Source organism: Schistocerca piceifrons, chromosome 1 (genome assembly GCF_021461385.2).
Source record: "Schistocerca piceifrons isolate TAMUIC-IGC-003096 chromosome 1, iqSchPice1.1, whole genome shotgun sequence".
In the NCBI taxonomy this organism is placed as follows: Eukaryota; Metazoa; Arthropoda; class Insecta; order Orthoptera; family Acrididae; genus Schistocerca; species Schistocerca piceifrons.
Genome location: NC_060138.1, coordinates 266408138 through 266429652, shown reverse-complemented (window position 1 = coordinate 266429652; position 21515 = coordinate 266408138). Strand labels below are relative to the sequence as shown.

General features: G+C 44.9%; 1 protein-coding gene across 1 annotated transcript in view; it reads right to left on the bottom strand.

The window, feature by feature from the left end:
* The window catches only part of LOC124786989, a 118277-nt gene extending 100873 nt beyond the window's left edge, over window positions 1-17404 (bottom strand). The window contains exon 1 of the mRNA XM_047254305.1: window positions 17325-17404. The gene's annotated coding sequence lies outside the window, so the exon portion shown is untranslated. The remainder of the gene's footprint in view (window positions 1-17324) is intronic.
* Window positions 17405-21515: the final 4111 nt, after the last annotated feature.

The window sequence follows — 21515 nt, the reverse complement described above, 5'->3', positions numbered from 1 at the left end:
GTAAACGCCGCCCACGCAGCCGCACAGTCTGCAGAACGGCGCGCTGGGGCTGGCCGCTCTTTACGACCGCCGCGGACGCCTTAGCTCGCAGTCCGTGAGCTGCGCCAGTCACTGCACGATTTTATCGCTCAGGCGACCTTCCGAAACTACACTACCGGCCATTAAAAGTGCTACACCCCGAAGATGACGTGCTACAGACGTGAAATTTAACCGACAGGAAGAAGATGCTGTGATATGCAAATGATTAGCTTTTCAGAGCATTCACACAAGGTTGGCGCCGGTGGCGACACCTACAACGTGCTGACATGATCAAAGTTTCCAACCGATTTCTCATACACAAACGGCAGTTGACCGGCGTTGCCTGGTGAAGAGGCACTACGGTCGTATGTTCTAATTCTGCCTCTGGCATGAATGTGTGTAATGTCCTTAGGTTAGTTAGGTTTAAGTAGTTCTAAGTTCTAGGGGCTGATGACCACAGCAGTTGAGTCCCATAGTGCTCAGAGCCATTTTATCAGCTCTGAGACCATGGCTGCGGTTACCCTTAACGCTGCATCACAGACAGGAGCGCCTGCGATGGCGTACTCAACGACGAACCTGGGTGCAGGAACGGCAAAACGTCATTTTTTTCGGATGAATCCAGGTTCTGTTTATAGCATCCTGATCGTCGCATCCGTGTTTGGCGACATCGCTGTGAACGCACATTGGAATCTTGCATTCCTCATCGCCATACTGGCGTATCACCCGCCGTGATGGTATGGGGTGCCATTGGTTACACGTCTCGGTCACCTCTTGTTCGCATTGACTTTGAACAGTGGCCATTACATTTGAGATGTGTTCCGACCCGTGGCTCTACCCTTCATTCGATCCCTGCGAGACCCTATATTTCAGCAGGATAATGCACAATCGCATGTTGCAGGTCCCGTACGGGCCTTTCTGGATACAGAAAATGTTCGAATGCTGCCCTGGCCAGCACATTCTCCAGTTCTCTCGCCAACTGAAAACGTCTGCTCAATGGTGGCCGAGCAACTGGCTCGTCACAATACGCCAGTCACTACTCTTGATGAACTGTGGTATGGTGTTGAAGGTGCATGTGCAACTGTACCTGTACACACCATCCAATCACTGTTTGACTCAATGCCCAGGCGTATCAAGGCCGTTATTACGGCCAGAGGTGGTTGTTCTGGTACTGATTTCTCAGGACCTATACACCCAAACTGCGTGAAAATGTAATCACATGTCAGTTCTAGTATAATATACTTGTCCAATGAATACCCGTTTATCATCTGCATTTGTTCTTGGTGTAGCAATTTTAATGGCCAGTAGTGTAACTACGTAGGGACTTTAGGAAGCGAGCCTCAGGAGAAAGACTCGCCGTGACGTGTACGTCACAGCACGTGGCACTGGAGGTCTTACGAGTGCCGGCAACCGTCTCCGGCGAGGATCGAGTCTTTAAATGCGTGCAAGTTCTCGACAGCACACGACAAAATTAAGACCTTTAGTGGGTACCTTCACAAGTAAATAATGATTTACCGTGGGGCCGAGTCTTTGCGAAATGTGGCGGACAAAGCCGACTTGGGGTCAACGTGATATACGGGCCCCACAACAAACTTGCGACGGCGCAATAGACGGCTTGTCCGCCACACTTTGCGAACGCTCGGCTTTGTCAGGACTCACGCGAAATCAGTACTTACGGGGACGACAGGTCGAAGAGAATCGATTTTCGGTTTTCATCATATTTCGATAGATTAAGGTTTTAGTTAAGTACTCTGGAAAGGATTTTGCTGAAAAAAAAATTTTTTTCGTGCATTTAAAGAGCATTTTCCTACCACGTGTGTTTATGTGCCACGCCCACTTTTCTGTCACCCACTGTCAACCCAACCACTGTCTACTAAACCATATTCAGATGCCATTATTAGCAAAATAGAATGTGTAGGCCACGTTCGAAAACGTTTGAGAACAAGGCTGAGAAAAGTAACTGTCGATATGAGAGGAAAAAAAAATTAGAAGATGGAAAATTGTTGTCCGGACAGGGTCGGTTAACTAAAACTGAAATAGAAAACTTGCAGGCAATTAGGAGATATAAAGAAAATGTGGAAGCAATGAAGAGAGATGTTTGGGCCATATTCTTCCATAAGTCCTCTACTGATGATAAGCCCTGTCATGGATTGTGTTCATCAGGAGAAAATTCGTGGTGCAAATACAATAGGGATCAGGCAACTGGAAAATCTTATTCTCACCAGCATTCTCTTCCTGCTGCTGTTATTACAGCTATTAAACCTATTTTCAGAGACTTGGCTCATCCTGACATTCTAAGGAAATGTCTGCATGGGCACACACAGAACCGAAATGAATGTTTCAAGCCGGCCGAAGTGGCCGTGCGGTTAAAGGTGCGGCAGTCTGGAACCGCAAGACCGCTACGGTTGCAGGTTCGAATCCTGCCTCGGGCATGGATGTTTGTGATGTCCTTAGGTTAGTTAGGTTTAACTAGTTCTAAGTTCTAGGGGACTAATGACCTCAGCAGTTGAGTCCCATAGTGCTCAGAGCCATTTGAACCATTTTTGAATGTTTCAACAGCATAATTTGGAACCGCCTTCCTAAAGCTGTATTTGTAGCCATGCATACAATGAAACTAGGATTTCTTGATGCTGTTATTACATTCAATCGTGGTAAAATTGGAAAGTGTTGGGTACTGAAAAAGCTGGGAATTAATCCTGGTGAAAATATGATCACTGAGCTGCAACATTGCGATAAAATGAGGATAGCCGATGCAGAGAGGTCTGCATCTAATATGGCCAAGAAAGCAAGACAAACATCCAGGACGGTGAAAAAGAAGTTGGAAGACCTGCTAGAGGCCAAAGAAGGGCCATGATATGCAGCAGGACAGTTTTAATTAACCGTAAGTAACAAATTTCAAAAGTTTTTTCTCTAAAGTCAATTTCCCGCAAACTAAAATTTTCAGTACGTATGTCCCATTATATCGGAAAATAGCATAGATAAATGAATGAAATTGTGAGAGACTTTGCATAACATAAAAAGCCCCCTCTGGTACTACATTCATTAACATTCCCCCATTAGGAAATTCACAAAAAAATATTTTCTGCAGAAAAAAATTAATATTTTTGTTTATAAATTTGAAAAATGTATTTCTTAAAAACTATAAAATGGATGAAGTAGATTTTAGTACAGTTAACTATTAGCATCATGTAACATACAGTAAAAATATTAAGGTCCTGCATCAAATAGTTTTTTTCAGAAATGGGTCAAATACTTGCCTAAATTAACATGGGTCAGATAGGCAGGGTGTGGTCCCCTTAATTCAAAAGGTACCCACAGTCAAGAATTATTAAACTCGCCTGAAATAGTTACTCGCTCTCCGCTGGAGATGGCTGCTGACACTGGTGACTCCTGCAGTCTCACGCGCCACCGCCAGTCTTTATCGTGGGCCTCGAGGCGATTAGCGCGTCACAAGTTCGTTGCAGGGCCCCGTTGGCCCCCTTCGGCAAGGAAGTGAAGTATGTTGACCCACGGCGCGCGGCTGACGTTCGGCTGAAGTCGGAAATCCGTCACGAGACGTCCTTCGCTCATTCTGTGATGCAATCTTTGTCCTGACCGTCAAATTTGCGAAAGCATTGTTAAGAATTCGATCGCAGCTAAACATTTGTGACAAGCACGGCCACAAATGTGATTGCCACTTGTTTCATTCGCAGCGACTTAAGCTGTCCTCTTAGGCTGTCGCCTACTCACACGCTCGGAAATCGCAACATATTCGGAAATGAACAGCGAATTGTTTCTTGAAGGTCTACCGGCGGATGGAATACACTATCATTTTTTTTTTTGGGCGTGCCTCCCAGATATTTTTAATTCATGTTCCGATATTTAAAAAAAAACAATAAACAAACAAACAAAAAAACAGCAGTGGCTGAACACGGTGTTTCCACTGGATTCCATGGATTGCAGGAAAGTTAACTTTCTTGCCAGAGCCTCTTCCTATGGGGTTTCAGAGATCTAGAAAGCTGTGAAATTACAAAGACAGTAACAAAAAAAGAAAGGAAATAAAAGTAAAGGAATAAATAGTATTCATTTTCTTCTATGTAAGACTTAGCATTCCATGTAATCGTTGACTGGATATCTAATTTTGCGGACAGTGCTCAAAATGACAATTTAGATCTACATCTACATTTATACTCCGCAAGCCACCCAATGGTGTGTGGCGGACGGTACTTTACGTGCCACTGTCGTTACCTCCCTTTTCTGTTCCAGTCGCGTATGTTTCGCGGGAAGAACGACTGTCTGAAAGCCTCCGTGTGCGCTCGAATCTCTCCAATTTTACATTCGTGATCTCTTCGGGAGATATAAGTAGGGGGAAGCAATATATTCGATACCTCATCCAGAAACGCACCCTCTCGAAACCTGGCGAGCAAGCTACACCGCGATGCAGAGCGCCTCTCTTGCAGAGTCTGCTACTTGAGTTTGCTAAACATCTCCGTAACGCTATCACGGTTACCAAATAACCCTGTGACGAAACGCGCCGCTCTTCTTTGGATCTTCTCTATCTCCTCCGTCAACCCAATCTGGTACGGACCCCACACTGATGAGCAATACTCAAGTATAGGTCGAACGAGTGTTTTGTAAGCTACCTCCTTTGTTGATGGACTACATTTTCTAAGGACTCTCCCAATGAATCTCAACCTGGTACCCGCCTTACCAATACCATGTATTGCCCCTCCCCCCCCCCCCCCGCCCCCAAAATAACACATCGTACTCTAGTGTCTGCTCCAAACGAAATAACGCGGCTGTTAAGATGCTGAAGGAGGACAGGACTTTATTTTATGTGGTTTTCTGAATTGTTTCGCCGGCTGGAGTGGGCGAGCGGTTCTAGGCGCTACAGTCAGGTACCGCGCGACCGCCACGGTCGCAGGTTCGAATCCTGCCTCGGACATGGATGTTTGTGATGTCCTTAGGTTAGTTAGGTTTAAGTAGTTCTAAGTTCTAGGTGACTGATGAGCTCAGAAGTTAAGTCCCAAAGTGCTCAGAGCCATTTGAACCATTTTTTTTAAACTGTTTCAGTGGCTGTAATTTCTAAAAGACTTTAGCGCCTATATTCTTGTCGTATATAGTGCTTCGTAAATGCGATGGCTACTTGACTGTCGAGAGTGACGAAACAGATGCAGCTGGCTGGGTGCAGCCAAATTATCGTCCTCAGAGGACGAATAAACGTTAGGGTTAATGGCATTCCCAAGCCGTCCTCTCGCGCTAATGTCATATCCACACAGAGCTGCTGACACCAGCGCGAGCGAGCGCTTTGCGCCGGAGCAGCAAGGCGGGCAACTGCTGCGTGTCACGAAGGTGTGGTTTAACATTACATGAACACTACCCAGACAAATGACTTTACACAAAGGCGAATAATTTTCGCACGGTTAATACTTTCATCAACCGAACCAGTTGAACGCTGCATCATCATTAAAAGTATTGGACAACTCGAAAAAAATGAAGACACTGAGATAACTATTGTTAATGTTACAATCAAATATATTGCAATAATTGCCGGGAATTATTCTACGAATGGAAGCCAAACCATAATATCTCCGCGCCTTGTTGTAGGCAATACTTCACTGCTTTGGCTACATATGATCTTTCATTAGCTACTTTTGGCAGTTGTGTGTGGAAACAGTTTCTACAAAAATTGTCGAAGCTTGCTGGCCCAATACCTAAGTGAGCCGCAGGGGTTCAGATAACCATGCGGCCACCCGATTTAAGTTTTGCACAGACTTACCGGAGTCACTTAGGGCAAAGACCAGGATGGACCCCATGAAATGGCCACGAAGAATTTCCGACCCCAACGTGGACTTGTGCCCCGTCTCTAAACTCCCCTTTCTCCATCCTCGCCTATACTGTTACACAATTCCAGTAACATTCTTCTCAGTACGTAAACCCGTCATGATTTGAAGAACTACTTACGTTTCGGTTACTGTTGCAGGCAGCCATCATCAGGGTACCAAAAAAAGTTGAGAATATGAACCGTAAATCCACTGCATGCCCGATTGCACCCTGCAGTTCAAAATGGTTCAAATGGCTGTGAGCACTATGCGACTTAACTTCTGAGGTCATCAGTCGCCTAGAACTTAGAACTAATTAAACGTAACTAACCTAAGGGCATCACACACATCCATGCCCGAGGCAGGATTCGAACCTGCGACCGTAGCGGTCGCTCGGTTCCAGACTGTAGCGCCTAGAACCGCACAGCCACTCCGGCCGGCGCACCCTGCGGTCTGACTCAACTGTCAACCAAGTGTGCCACACCGAAATTTTTTTTCCCGCCTTCCAGTTGTGTTAAATGTGCTCCAGATGTGACAGAATACGAAGACCTATATTTGGAGGCTTCCACTATGCGTGCGTGTTTAGAATACTGACATTCAAGCTCAGACAGCAGTATAAAACTGTTTGGAAATGGAATTTTGTGGTAAGTTCCTATGGGACCAAACTGCTGAGGTCATCGGTCCCCAGGCTTACACACTACTTAATCTAACTTAAACACTACTTAATCTAACTTAAAGTAATTTACACTAAGGACAACACACACACACCTATGCTCAAGGGAGGACTCGAACCTCCGACGGGAGCAGCTGCGCGAACCATGGCAAGGCGCCCAAGACCGCACTGCTACCCCGCGCCACATAAAACTGGAGACCGCACGGCTACCTCGCGCCGCATAAAACTGTTTATTTGTAGCTGTAGTGACACGCGCGTGGCGAAAATGCAGCCTTTGCCGTTGTCACAATCTCTACTCTTTCTAGAAAGTTCTTACCGTAGAATTGTGGTATTTATGTTGGTATTTTCCTCAGTTTCTCCTGGAAGAAAGAATAATTCTATAGCTTAGGCTGCCACCATATCACACGGTCCTTTCACAGATCGGCAGCGTCTTTGGTGTATACTATAATATTTGTACGCATTTTTTTTAACTGTATGCCTCGAAGGCTCTACCCAATCATTAACCAAGGTGGACATTTTTAAGTTTCTCGGTTTGTATTCGTAGCAAAGATACAGTTTATTGGGCGTCAAGTAACATAGGGATGGTTGAAAACACGAATGTTTTATTTTCGAATGTTGATGCGGGTACTTACCTATCTGTTAAGAGAGTGGAAGGACAATTCTGGATACAAAACATAAACAGGGAAGGACGTATTAGTGGATAAGAAAGGGTAATAACACAGGAAGCTCTTTAGAGATGGATATCAAGCTGAAATAGGGCACGGATAGGGAAAAAAACTGTCACAATACACAGGAACCGAAATTTATAGGACCGATCTCGGTTTTGAACCCCCTCTCCGGTTCTATTTCTTGCTAAAATCTTTTATTGTGCTAAAAATACAATAAAGTACAGCTTGCTCGCTCACCTCTAACTGAATATTAAAGAAAGCTACTATATTATTGACTGTTTATTCGACATCTTCGTTCTATGTGTTTTCTTTTAACCCCTTGTCATTGTATGAAGCGTTTCGTCTACCTCCGGTTGATGCTGACACCTACGCCACGGACAGCACATTTCACGACGTATGCACCACTGACGACCGACAAGTTTTATTTTTCGTGACGACGCTTCTGGTCCTCAATGAGAAAGTTGTATTTCGTCGGCGACGATGTCGGTGATTTGCTGCGGACATGACGTCTATTACACGACGATGACCGAATTACGAGGGCGTGCTAAAGCCTCCGAAGTTTCTACGTGAAAACTTCTCAATCATTTTAAATAACAGAAATGTCATTAACATTATACATCTTTATTCTTCATGTCTCCATATTTGGTTCTCAAAATGGTCACCTTGGCGACGAACACATTCCTCCCAACGAGAGAGCATTTTGTTGATACCGTCGCTGTAGAAAGCCTGACTTTGTTGACGGAGCCACAATCATACCTCTGCTAACACCACTTTATGATCACCATAGTGGAGTTCTCGAATCTGAAAATCGGATGGAGCGTAGTCGGCGGCCGTTGTGGCCGAGCGGTTCTAGGCGCTTCAGTCCGGAACCGCGCTGCTGCTACGGTCGCAGGTTCGAATCCTGCCTCGGGCATGGATGTGTGTGATGTCCTTAAGTTAGTTAGGTTTTAGTAGTTCTAAGTTCTAGGGGACATGACCTCAGATGATAAGTCCCATAGTGGTCAGAGCCATTTGAACCATTTTGGAGCGTAGTCGGAACTCTGCGGAGGGTGATCGACGACAATGAACCCAAGGCGTCGTATTTTTGCACATGTCGCAGCGCTCGTGTGTGGCCTGGCATTGTTACAATGAAGGAGAGGGTACTCCGTGTGTGGACGAACTCTTCGATTTCGAAACCCTATTACAGCATGCTGTATCTCACGCACCGACACAGTCACGTTACGCACCGCAACTTTACACGCTACAATTCGGATCCGTCTAGCGGCAGAGGGCGGCAAATACCTAGACAACAAGAATAAATACGTTTTGTTTTATATTAGAAGCTTTGAGTTTTCACATAAAAAATTCGAGGCATTAGTTTTCAGCACTGTCGCACACGCATTTGCACCGCGAGGCACAGTGCGATAACCGATGCGGTAAAACCACTACATTAGGGTATCCGGATGGGCGTCAACCGACACACTGACGCTCCCACGTGAAACTCAGTTGTGCTAGGATCAGTACTCTTGAGTCACTGATTGGACTTCACTACTTCCCTTTAGCTCACTCTGTTAGGATTAATGAAAAGAAACAAGGTATTAAAACGGAAAACGAGAAATCCAAATCTTTGTCGCACTGCAGGGAACAGGGATTTATTTTACAATCCTTAACATTCGAGATTAGATGACGTGTTTTGAATGTTCTAAGAGGTTAAATTGGGTCAGTTTCCTTACAGGAAGTTGATCGCTGGCTGTCGACGTAATCAAAGCAATAGTAAGAACTATAGTGGCAGTAATAGCATTGTTGACTTTAATGTTGTCTTGGCTACCTTAATTTAATGTAACTACTGAAATGGAATTAATGAATAAAGCCAATTGTAGAGTTTTAGTTAGCAGGCTGCAATGCAAAACAGTGCTAAGCAGCGCACAGTGGGGAAATAAACATTTGTTGTAACTACGAGCTCGTTCATACACTGAAGGAGGTGAGAACCACGGCAGACGACGCGCATCAGGGCTATTCAGTCGCCACAAGTGGTCTGCTCGTATATGAGAGACTCATTAGCCATGCTGTTCACTTGACACATATACGCTTTTCAGCGGTAGCAAATTTCTTCCCTGGGTTTTCTTACACCGACAGAAATCAGTGAATAACAGAGGGCCAACAGTTTATTTTGTTCCGACAGTTTGAACAGCTGTAAATAAATTACTGTATCAATTAGGTTTTTCCACGCGTAACATGACGCATTTCAAGAATTTATTCGCATTTTCAAGTGCTGTGAGAGTTATATTCGTACTGAATGTGGTGTCTGCCTGTGTGCTCTGCTTCCCTTGCCCTGCAGTCGTCTTTTTAAGGCCTTGAGGTATTGCGCCTTCTTTGTCATGCAGAAATTCACACACGTGGAAACCATCTGTAAATCTCTGCGTAATGAAGCAGGTACAATATCTTCAAGATGGGTTTTCCTAGGATCAGGGATTTTGCGCTGCGCAAACAGGACAGTGCGTATTGCGCCGGCTGGGACGCAAAACTTCCAAACGTTACGCATTTGTGTTTTCTCACAAAATAAAGCCACAAACGCATTAACTATTCAGTCTACACGTGCTGTCTGGGAAGATTGTTCAAGCAAAAGGTTGTTAACTCAACCAAAGCGCCAATATATTGCCCTGTACTGATGGATTGCGTGGGAGAAAAGGCAACTCTTGTGTTTGATAATAGCTACACTTGTAATGGACGATTAAGAAGAAGATTGTTTGCTCCAGACTTAAGCGAAGCGCATGAAAACAACCAGCAATATATTTTTGACACTGCGCCAGGGAACAGTTGATCTTCCTCAGCACTGAAACGCACTTGTAGCTTTCTAGCACACTTAAAAGCCATTTTGCACACGAACTTCACCAGACTTGCAGCAATCGCTTCACTATAACGCAGTGTGCAACGCATTAGACTCGTCCAGAATCAGACCAGAACCGGTTGGCTTGTCACACTTGACGTACAAAGCTGGTGCGCTACGCATTGCGGGCGGAAAACACTTTCACTGCTTTCTCACCAACGAGGGGGCGACGCCTATCACGCGGTACGAGATTTCTGCTCGTAGTAAAAAGTGGCTTACGACCGTAAGAAGGCGACGGCGTGGCAAGAAAAGGAACTCTGCACACTCAGACGTCACATCCAGTACCACATTGGAGTGTCTTTCGCGGCCACTTATTGAGGTATTCCGTGTTAGCTTCGGCCTCGGGATCTTCGGCTAACGTTGTTTAACGGTGTTCCTTACGGTTCGCCAGCACGTGTGGCTGGTATTGTCAAAAGTTCACCTTCTGCACAGTATCCGCTACCGGTAATGGCCGAATGTCCCCAAACAGAAGACAACAGGCAATACGTTATCACATCCAGTACTAATGTGAAGTCCTGCAGCGCTTGATGAGCGAATAAATTCCTGGAACGCGTCGTGCTACTAGTAAAAAACGTAATTGATGCAGCGCTTAATTATTAAAATCATTATTGACACAGCCGAAAAACACGGTTTATGAAGGGTGAAGGATAAAAAAATGCTTCGGAAGAAATGTATGTTTAATGTAATAAAATCATGCTACGCATTTACGGACATAGAATCTTAACATTAGGTACGTGTCTACTGTTTCGTGGTTAAACAGTGTTGTTGTGTTATCCTGACAAGAAAAGGTAAAATTACGCAAAGGAAGCAGGACGTATGTATATAAGAGTCGAGGGGCATGAAAAGAAAGTAACGATTGAGAAGGGAACGAAACAGTGTAGTAGTCTATCCCCAATGTTATTCAGTCTGTACAATGAGCAAGGAGTAAAGGAAACAAAACAAAAATTTGGAGAAGGAACTAAAGTTCGGGGAGAAGGAATACAACTCTGAGGTTTGCCGATGACATTGTAGTTCTGTCAGAGGCGGCAAAGGACTCGGAAGAGCAGCTGAATGGAATGCACAGTGTCTTGAAACGATGGATATAAGGTGAACAGTAACAAAAGCAAAACAAGGATAATGGAATGTAGTCGAATTAAATCAAGTGATGATGAGGGAATTAGATTAGGAAATGAAATACTTAAGTAGTAGACGAGTTTTGCTGTTTGGGCAGCAAAACAACTGATGCTGGTCGGAGAAGAGGGGGTATAATATGTACACTAACACTGTGAGGAAATGGGTTTCTGAAGAAGAGATATTTGGTGATATCGAATATAGATTTAAGGGTAAGGAAGTCTTTTCTGAAAGTATTTGTGTGGAGTGTAGCCATCCGCAATGTTATTCAATCTGTACATTGAGCAAGGAGTAAAGGAAAGCAAACAAAAATTTGGAGAAGGAATTAAAGTTCGTGGAGAAGGAATACAAACTCTGAGGTTTGCCGATGACATTGTAATGCTGTCAGAGGCACTAAATAGTTTAGACAATAAGAGAATAGAAGCTTTTGAAATGCGGTTCTACAGAAGAATGCCGAAGATTAAATGTGAAGACCATGTGACTAATGCGAAGGTACTGAACAGAATCCGGGAGAAAAGACGTTTGTAGTGCAACCTGTTTAGAAGAAGGGACCGGTTGACAGGACACAGTCTGAGACATCATGGGATCACCAATTTAGTACTCAAGGGAAGTGTGTGTGTGTGGAGGGGGGTGGGGGGTAAAGGGGTGGGGAGGGGTAAAAATCATAAAGGGAAACCACGAGATAAATACAGTAAGTTGATTAAAAAGGATGTAAGTTACAGTAGTTATTCGGAGACAACGAGTCTTGCACAGCATAGAGGAGCATGGAAATCTGCATCAATCCAGCCTTCGGATTGAAAACCACAATAACAAAATAAGTAGAACACATCATTTCAGTGTAATACATTCACACTTACTTTAACTTACAGACAAATATTACATTATTCGTTCGCCAGAGAAATTAGCCTCTTCCTCTTCCTGAACTATAACGCCCATTCACAGCTATCTGAATCGTATAAAACATACGTGAGATTCGTATGGACAGACGAATTGCAGCCCGTCAGCTGCCACCAAAGACTATTCCATTTATTAAAGCTATTCTTTGCTGAAATGGTATCTAGTACCATCTGGCATCTTCGCCCCTGACAGCCCTCGACGTCGACGAGAAGCAAAACTCTAGCCTTTCCGTGTACAAGGCTCGCCTGCTTTGCCACACCACACGGAGGCGAGAGCGTTAACTGGGTGTGGTCGCTGTTCTTCAGGACCCTCCGTCCCTTATCGCGCCCGCCGCCAGGCGATCCCTAAATACAGCCACCTATCAATCACTCTGCGACAGCCGTGTAGTGTGCTCCACTGTGCTTCCTCCACGCCACGCACAACCTTGAAACAGGACGCGGGGCGTGGTTCCTCTACATAGGTGCACAAACTCCACTTTACTGCAAGTAACATTTCAAACGAACTTTCGAAGTCGTTCTACACTCAGTTAAAGCCAGAAGAATCCGTTTGTCCTTGTTTGTCTCAGGATTGCACAACTGAAGTTCTAAACTTTGAGTAGCTAGACAACCCTCTCCCATTCGGATGAACGCTGCTATGAATTTTTGTGTGATCTACGAAACTTTAAAAACGATGGGTCTAATGTGCATGACGAACGCTTTCTCGCTTGCATTTCAGAAGTAAATTTATCGGAGGAAGTCAGAGAGAGAGAGAGAGAGAGAGAGAGAGAGAGAGAGAGAGAGAGAGAGAGAGAGACGTCACTATAGCAAATGCAACAGCTCGTATCATACGGGATGTCGTAAAAGCCTCCATTAGCCGTCGGAGTGACAGTGATTGCAGGAGACGAAAGGTGTGATATCAGCGCATTTGACTGTTACCAGATTGCTGGTAACCGAGTATTGGGACATCCCATCTATCATGTCGTAAAGGCGCTGGGCTTTCCACAGTCTACCTTAGCTTCTTCTTCTTTCTCGGGCCTTTGTCCCGCTCCAACGCGGGGTCGGCTTTGTTATGACGGATTTGGCAGTGCTAATTGGATAGGGTGGCTGGATGCCCTTCCTGCCGCCACCCCGAACCTCCCGGGACGGAAGTAGTGTACCCCAGCTGTCTGCGTCCAGCATAAGTCATGAAATAGTGCGAACGGTTGCAAATGTATGTGAGTCGTGTAACTGAGGCGGAACTTGGGGAGCAACCCGGTATTCACCTAGCGGGATGTGGAAAATCGCCTAAAAACCACATCCAGGCTCGCCGGCATACCGGCCCTCGTTGTTAATACGCCGGGCGGATTCGACCCGGGGACGGCGCGCCTACCCGAGTCCAGGAAGCTGCGCATTTGCGCTCTCGGCTACCCTGGCAGGTACAGTCTACCGTAAGGGAGGTGTACAGTAATAATAATTTCGTGTGTCTCAGTGGCAGGGTGGATGCCTTTGAATTGTTTAGAATGTTGAAATGGCTCTGAGCACTATGGGACTTAACATCTGAGGTCATCAGTCCCCTAGACTTAGAACTACTCAAACCTAACTAACCGAAGGACATCACACACACCCATGCCTGAGGCAGGATTCGAACCTGCGACCGTAGCAGCAGCGCGGTTCTGGACTGAAGCGCCTAGGACCGCTCGTCCACAACGGTCGGTACCTTTGAATTGGATGACATTTCGGCAACGTGCGGATCCCTAACTTACCCCTGTTATCCAGCTGGGAAAAGGTGGCCTGCAGTTTGACGTGGTATCCGAACCATGTGTCGTTTCTGGCGATTCTTCGCATCAGCGAGCGGTGGAGTAATCCGCTTCCCCCCCCCCCCCCCCAACTCCCCCCCCCCCCTCCTTCCCCGCCCAAGCCCCTTTTGCCCACATCTCGCCATTTTTTGTTTACTCCAGACCGCTGTTCAGCATGTCCATAAGTTTATTGAGATCAATATCACAAAGGTACACATTTCAATATATAATTTTTTGTATGATACAGTTCGAAGCATGGAACAACATATACTCCAAAGTTACATTTCTTCCAACAATATCGCGATTCGTTTTGCGTTGTTTAATTGCCAATCAATGCAAAGCAGTGACAAACAAAACAACAAATATGCTCTTTACACTTTTGTTGCATTAGCTCACTTCGTCCATTTTAGTGGCCATCATTCCTTTCCCTTCTTCTTCTTCTTCTTCTTCTTCTTCTTCTTCTTCTTTCCTCCCGTACTTCGACTTTCCCTCTTTTCTTTTGCCCGTTCTCAGCTTTTTCGCCCATCACAGAACTTCACACCCACGGTAACGGCAACAAAGTGCACGCGCCCCGGCTGCCATACCATAGTTACGCGCCGGCCGGGGTGGCCGAGCGGTTCTAGGCGCTACACTCTGGAACCGCGCGACCGCTACGGTCGCAGGTACGAATCCTGCGTCGAGCATGGATGTGTGTGATGTCCTTAGATTAGTTAGGTTTAAGTAGTTCTGAGTTCTAGGGGACTGGTGACCTCAGAAGTAAGTCCCATAGTGCTCAGAGCCATTTTGAATCTAGTTACGCCACATTGTTTACCTCCATTGGGGAAAGACTCCGCCCTGCCGTGGTTTATAACATGTTGATTGCAGGGATCGCCGTCGACTATGGATCCCATTTGCAACTAAAATACTGCAAAACAAAGGTTGCAGTACACGCCAGCACAAGCCGAAAAGGGAAATTATGGTTTCACGCCCATCCATGACGTCGTCATTAGACATTCGGAACACGCCCCTGGATGGTATCAACACGTCCTAAATCATCAAAGGAAGTGGATAGAAGTATTCCTTTGTGAAGGATAGTTATATACAATCAAAGGAGGCCGCCTGGTAGGTGTACCATCGCCACTCACCAGGAAGAGTCATCACATCATGTGCATCCCTTCGTTCAACTACGGAAAGACGCAGAATACATGTACCTTCAGCACAGTTATGCGAAATTCTATCATAGTGGCGTGAGGAACGGTACATGTTTATGATGGTGTTTGTGCTGTTCTTCTCGTTACCTAATCTCTGTTTTTTTAAAACATCTGTGAGGTGTGGGCGTTGGCTGAGCGGTCATGAATCGAGGGTCGGATCCGGGGAGAGGGGGGTGGGAGACGGTTAGGAGCGGGGGGGGGGGGAGAAGGAGTGGGTAAGAAGAAAAAAATTGATCAGCCATCCCAGAAACAAACTCTACGTCGACACATGCGTGGAATAGGATGGTTCCCCAATACTTTCGGTGTCTTGCTGAGTCCATGTGACGATGTGTCACTGCCGTCTCAGCGAAAGAGTGTTCCACAAGTTACAAGTAGGTGTACCTAATTCAGTTGCTCGTAAATGGGCACTACGTTTTATGCCTACGAAACAATCTATCGCATACCTCATGCACTGCGAGATTTAGCACAAGGTCGGACTAGACGAGGATTGAGCAACAAACTGGGCGTGGCCTCACCAATGGAATCATCTCGGCAGTTTGCGAGAGTGGGATTCAAATCTTCGTTCGGTCACCTAAAATAACTTTCTCCGTGGTTCCTCTAAACTATTTCATGTGAATGCAGAAGTATTCGTGCAACAATTCCATGGCACCTGAAGTGATTCAGGTGAATCGTGCGGAACTTGAATCAGGATAGTCGAGTAACGATTTGAACCCCATTCCTCCACTGCAAGTCCAGTGTGCTGCCCTCTTCACCGCTTCATTCGCTGCTATTGGTTGACTGATTTTGGAAACATAGATTACTGGCCAGACGACAACTTCAGGGTACATTTACGTGTAAGCTGAGACATTACGTATTTTATGCGTTTGCGAGCAAGCGCGTCCGCAATTTGTCTCACAATCAGTTATACTGGAAGACGAAGAACTACGCAATACATAGAACTTTCGTACATAAGCAGATCTATAACACTAAGATGAAATTATTGCTTTCTTTAAAAGCTTCCTTTGGCACTCACTGGTGCATTCTATAAAGTCATGTCTCTTAGGATGCTGCTTCATATCGCCATCTACTACTAATGTATATACGGCGGCCGGCCGCGGTGGCCGAGCGGTTCTAGGCGCTTCAGTCCTGAACCGCGCGACTGCTACAGTCGCAGGTTCGAATCCTGCCTCGGGCGTGGATGTGTGGGATGTCCTTAGGTTAATTATGTTTAAGTACTTCTAACTTCTAGAGAACTGATGACCTCAGATGTTAAGTCCCATAGTGCCCAGAGCCATTTGAACCATTTTATACACGGCATTTGAATCCATAGCTACAGTCTACATTGTTCTGAAGAGAAGCTGCGGTGTGAACAATACTCTTATCGTGATAGTCACAGAATAACACCATTTAACACAATCATGAATGTGAACGTCGAAGATAATAAATTAATGCTTCGTTAACTGTAGTAATTTCTTTCTTTTCTTTAGTTTTCCATCACAACTGATTTTGAAAAAACATCTTGTAGTTGACGCAGGCAGCTAATTTGTTGTCGTTTGGAGTTAGAGCTCACGTTAAAAAAATGATTAGCAACACAGCATCTCTCTGTCCTAGCTCATAATTGTAATGAGAAATTTTCTGGTATAAAATTAGCGATGTGTTCATTTACTATCGATACACTGTTCTCATTACAGGGCGATTATGACAGCTGTATGTCAGAAACAATTGAGAACAAAGTACATATTTGAATCAAGTTTTCCCTTCCGAAAGGCCTGTACCCCGTAACATATGTCCCTTTGGCCATTAAAAGGTTTTAAAACCTAGTCACCTCAAAATGAATACACGTTTATTAGTACTCTGTAAACACTACGTAATGACGGGAGCCGTCTTGTGGACTTACGAATGAGCATGACATTGTTCTGACAGGAGATAACCCCGAACATGATATTCAGAATGAATATATGAATTACAGATCTGCCCTTGTGTGTGGCGCAGCTCGATCATACACACCAGTGCTTCCAATGTCCGTGCCTTCCTCTGCAATGGAATGATTGTGTTTTGTCTAGAACAGACGCGACGACTGCTGTCGAAGTCAGTAGGTACGTAGAGTCAGTTCTCAAACTCTGACAGGCTGTTTCCACCGAAGATAGCTCCGCAAGTATCGTGTTTCATTGCAAAGGATCGTAGCGTCAGATAGCTGCCCCTTCCCCTGAACACGATCTGGCGGGATCCAGTACTTTGTTTACTTGTGGCACAGCTGCGCACAGACACGATCAATAATTCCGTCTGGAGAGCGAGCACACCAAAAGCGGGTCAGTGACACAAACGAAAGCGAAGGCAGGCGGGCATAGCGCCATCGAGCAGTGACTACTCACCTGTTGGAGCTGTGTGCGTCCGTTCGGCAGCGCGTCTTGACGACTTGTGACTGCCTCTAAGCGCGGCCGTGTCAGCAACGCCCAGGCAACGCAGCGCGCATAGTCCCCCCACCCTCAACCGCTCTTTCGCCCCTCACAACGCTTCGTCCCGCCAGACCGACTGTGCTGCAGCAGGGGCAAGAGTTCAGCGCCCCATTCACTCCGGAGTTATCAACAGCTGAAGCGCTGCCTTGTTTGTTAGTTGAAGCACAAAATGGCCGAAATCCTGCTGAAGGAAACATTTAGCAGTTTTGTAAGGTGTCAGGCAAATCCAACACCTTCCATGAAAACCCTGACATGATAGCAAATCCGGCAGTATGCCACATAGCTCTGAATAAATCCTGACATTAAATTAACCAAAGTAATACGATCAACGAGTGAGCAAATGGAATACCACAGACTAACACAAGAACGCCTAAATGCATGTCATACCTTCCCACCGTGAAACAGACGCAGTTCCGAGGGGAGAAACGAGAACAGAAGCCGAGAGCAGAACCGTGTCAAGCTAGAAGGCCCTACGATAAGGGACGGACACCCACGTCGCCAGCCGACCGCCAAGACCACCCCCAGCCCATGTTAAAAGATAGAGCCCTCCAGAAGAACAGTATAGATCTTACGATAACACTAAAAGGGCCACACCAGCTGCAAGTTTTAGCGTGAGACTTTTTCGCGTCTCTGTTACGTAGCAAACATTAAAAACATTGCCCCACCACGAAAAGTATAACATTTCTCATAGGATAGACAGAATTTTTGTAGGCGGAGCTTAAGGTTAACATTGAGACCCTGATCGGTCAGTCGAAAACACAGCCAGATAGCTTTTCTTAAACCAACTTCAGTAAATTGCAGTAAGGAGAAGTTAGAGAGAGAGAGTTGCTTCCGAGACGGCGAGGTGTGTGGAGCTGCGCCCCCGCCGCCCCTTGACGCTGACTAACCACCGACAAGGTAATGAACGCACGCCATGCTTCACTCAGAACTGCAGAAGTCTCATCTGTTACACCCCCTTTTTACGTAATACTAGGGTCAATCGTCAATTAAATTTCGTGGTATTCACATTTGCTATTAGAAGTTAAAATCTGAAATGCGATGATTTTTCTGTTATATAATTACTGAGAAGCCACATCAGCCACTGTAATTTATGACAAGTTAAATAACTAATTGAAGATAATTGAGGGTCACTGTAGACCATTTTGATAGTTTTCTCATTTATGAAACTTAATTTAAACCTAGATTATAGATGTGATATGGCATAGGTCATCCTTCGATCCATTATAGTACTTGGAAACCCATTCAGGGAATATTCGTTCACATTTTTGTTGAACACAGTTGGTTTTTATCATCCTGTATTAAAATATTTCCTTTTATCAATAGTGCAATTTATAAACAATGTTTTGTGAGTAGAATAAAAATTCCAATGGTAAACTTAACTGCTTTTTCGACGTTATTTTACCAGCTAACTAAAAATAGGAAAGACTTGAACCCCTTCCACTAATTTTAGTTAGTATTAAGATTCTTTCACAGGGAGTGCAGTGGAGCTGACGCAGAAATCATTAAGTATTTGATTATATCATCGCTAGTCTCACTGAACTCTTCTGAACACTACGTGTCATGTGTGGTCTGGCATCTCCTTACCAGCAACAGGTCCCAGGTTCAAACTAGTAATTCCCTAAAAAACACGCTCAGAGCGTCGTTGCGCGAAAGTGGTAGGGAGACACGACTTAGAACAAACAGACACCACGCAGAATGTTAGTCTGCACGAACTGATAAATAAAAACCGCAGTAAACAAATGTGGATGATCGGGTCACAGATCAACCCTCCTACAAGTATGAACCCATAGGCTTAGCAACTACACAACATCTTCATTTCGCATCCCGGCAAGGGACGCAAGTCGAAAAAATGACGCAAGTCGAAGAACTGAAATTTTTAGTTTATGTCATTGAAATATACGTTTAATTGCCCCAATGTACACAAAAAATTTCACATCTCTATTTCGTAATTTATCCTTTTGAGGGCAGTTGTGTCAGTTTTGTCCTAAGCTATTTCATCATCCGCCACGGAAGAAGAGCGTCGCTTCAGCGTTGCTGCCAGCAGGTGTGCAGAGATCATTCAAGAAGAGCGGCATACTCAGAATTTTTCCATGTAATTTTTGTTTTGTGCTTATTATAATGTCCATATTGTGTCTTACATTACAATGGCTTTCAGACTTGCACACTTGTCTGCTGGCCAATTTAATGTGTGATACAGACACTGCATAAACACAGACATTGTAATAATAAATAATATAGGAAGCAGGTGAACAAATTCACAATGGGAATGTACCTCTATGAGACATAAAAATTTAACTTCAAATCGATCACGCAGAAAATTTTTACTGCAGGTCATACCGAAAACGAAGGAGACAATGATCATACCGTTCTCCGTTATCGAGAAGTCAATTAAGCGAGCTCTTAAATTATGTCCCCTTTATATCCCCATTGATTACGTCAGATTAATTCGGTCCGGAAAAAAAAGCCAGCAAATTCGTATAAAGTAACACATTCGGGTTTTCAGGATTTTGTGGACTTAGAAACACTCTCATAATTGGTAGAATGAAACTATAACGAAACATCAAACAAGTGACATAAAAGTACTCAAAGTGCAAAAGAGTGATCCAGGCATTCTTTTTGTGAGAACCACATACTAGCAAAAAGAAAGAGAGCAGATCATCGTCAGCAATACCAGGAGAAAAGAACTGAACGTCTCTGCAACCCAGTTCGTTGCAGCTTACAAGGAAAAAAGGAAATTTCAGCTATAAAGAAAGCTCATGCTGAATCCATTTTCTCGGCGAAATGTATTCCTACATTACACACCGAAGAGCCAAAGACACTGATACAACTGCCTAATATCGTGTAGGGCCCACGCGAGCACGCAGAAGTGCCACAACACGAAGTATCATGAACTCGACGAATCTCTGAAGTAGTACTGGAGGAAACTGACACCATGAATCCGGCAGGACAGTCCATAAATCCATAAGAGTAATAGGGGGTGAAGATCTCTTCTCAACAGCACGCTGCAAGCCATCCCACATATGCTCAATAATGTTCATGTCTGGGGAGTTTGGTGGCCAGCGGAAGTGTTTAAACTCAGGAGAGCGTTCCTGGAGCCACTCTGTAGCAATTCTGGACATGTGGGGTGTCGCATAGTCCTGCTGGAATTGGCCAAGTCCGTCGGAATGCACAACGGACATGAATGGATGCCGGTGATCAGACAGGATGCTTACGCATGTGTCACCTGTCAGAGTCGTATCTAGACATATCAGGGGTCCCATGTCATTCCAACTGCACACGCCCCACACCAGCACAGAGCCTCCACCACGTTGAACAGTCCTCTGCTGGCATGCAAGGCTCTTGGATTCATGAGGTTGTCTCCATACCCGTTAGACCGCTCGATACAATTCGAAACGAGACTCGTCTGATCAGGCAACATGTTTCCCGTCATCGACAATCCAATTTCGGTGTTGCCAGGCCCAGGCTTTGTATGGTGCACTCATCAGGGTTACACGAGTGGGCCTTCGCCTCCGAAAGTCCATATCGATGAACTACTTTCTTCAATCGTCGTTGGTCCCGTTCTTGCATGATCTTTTTCCGGCAGCAGCTATGTCGGAGATTTGTTGTTTTACCGTTTCCTTGATAATCACGATACACTCGTGAAATGGTCGTAGGGGAAGATGCCCACTTCATCGCTACCTCGAAGATGCTGTGTCTCGCTCCTGCGCAGACTATAACACGACGTTCAAACTCACTTAAATCTAGATAACCTGCCATTATAGCAGCAGTAACCGACGTAACAACTGCGCCAGACACTTGTTATCTTATATACACGTTCCCGACCGCAGTGCCGTCTTCTGCCTTTTTACCAGTTTCTTAGGCACTTCAGTGCATAAGCCCGTTTATGCTTATATGTCTCCATAAACTGTGTTCCTTAAGTTGTACCTGATAGACCTTATTAAATTCTGTTAATTTTCATAAAATATACTGTAATATTTTGTATTTTTCAGATAAAACACTTTTTAACTTGTTTTTCATTTCTTATTCTAAATAATGTGCCTGACATAAAATCGAATGTACTATATTACACAAAAATTAAAAAAAGTGGCAAAAGTATTAGATGAGAGG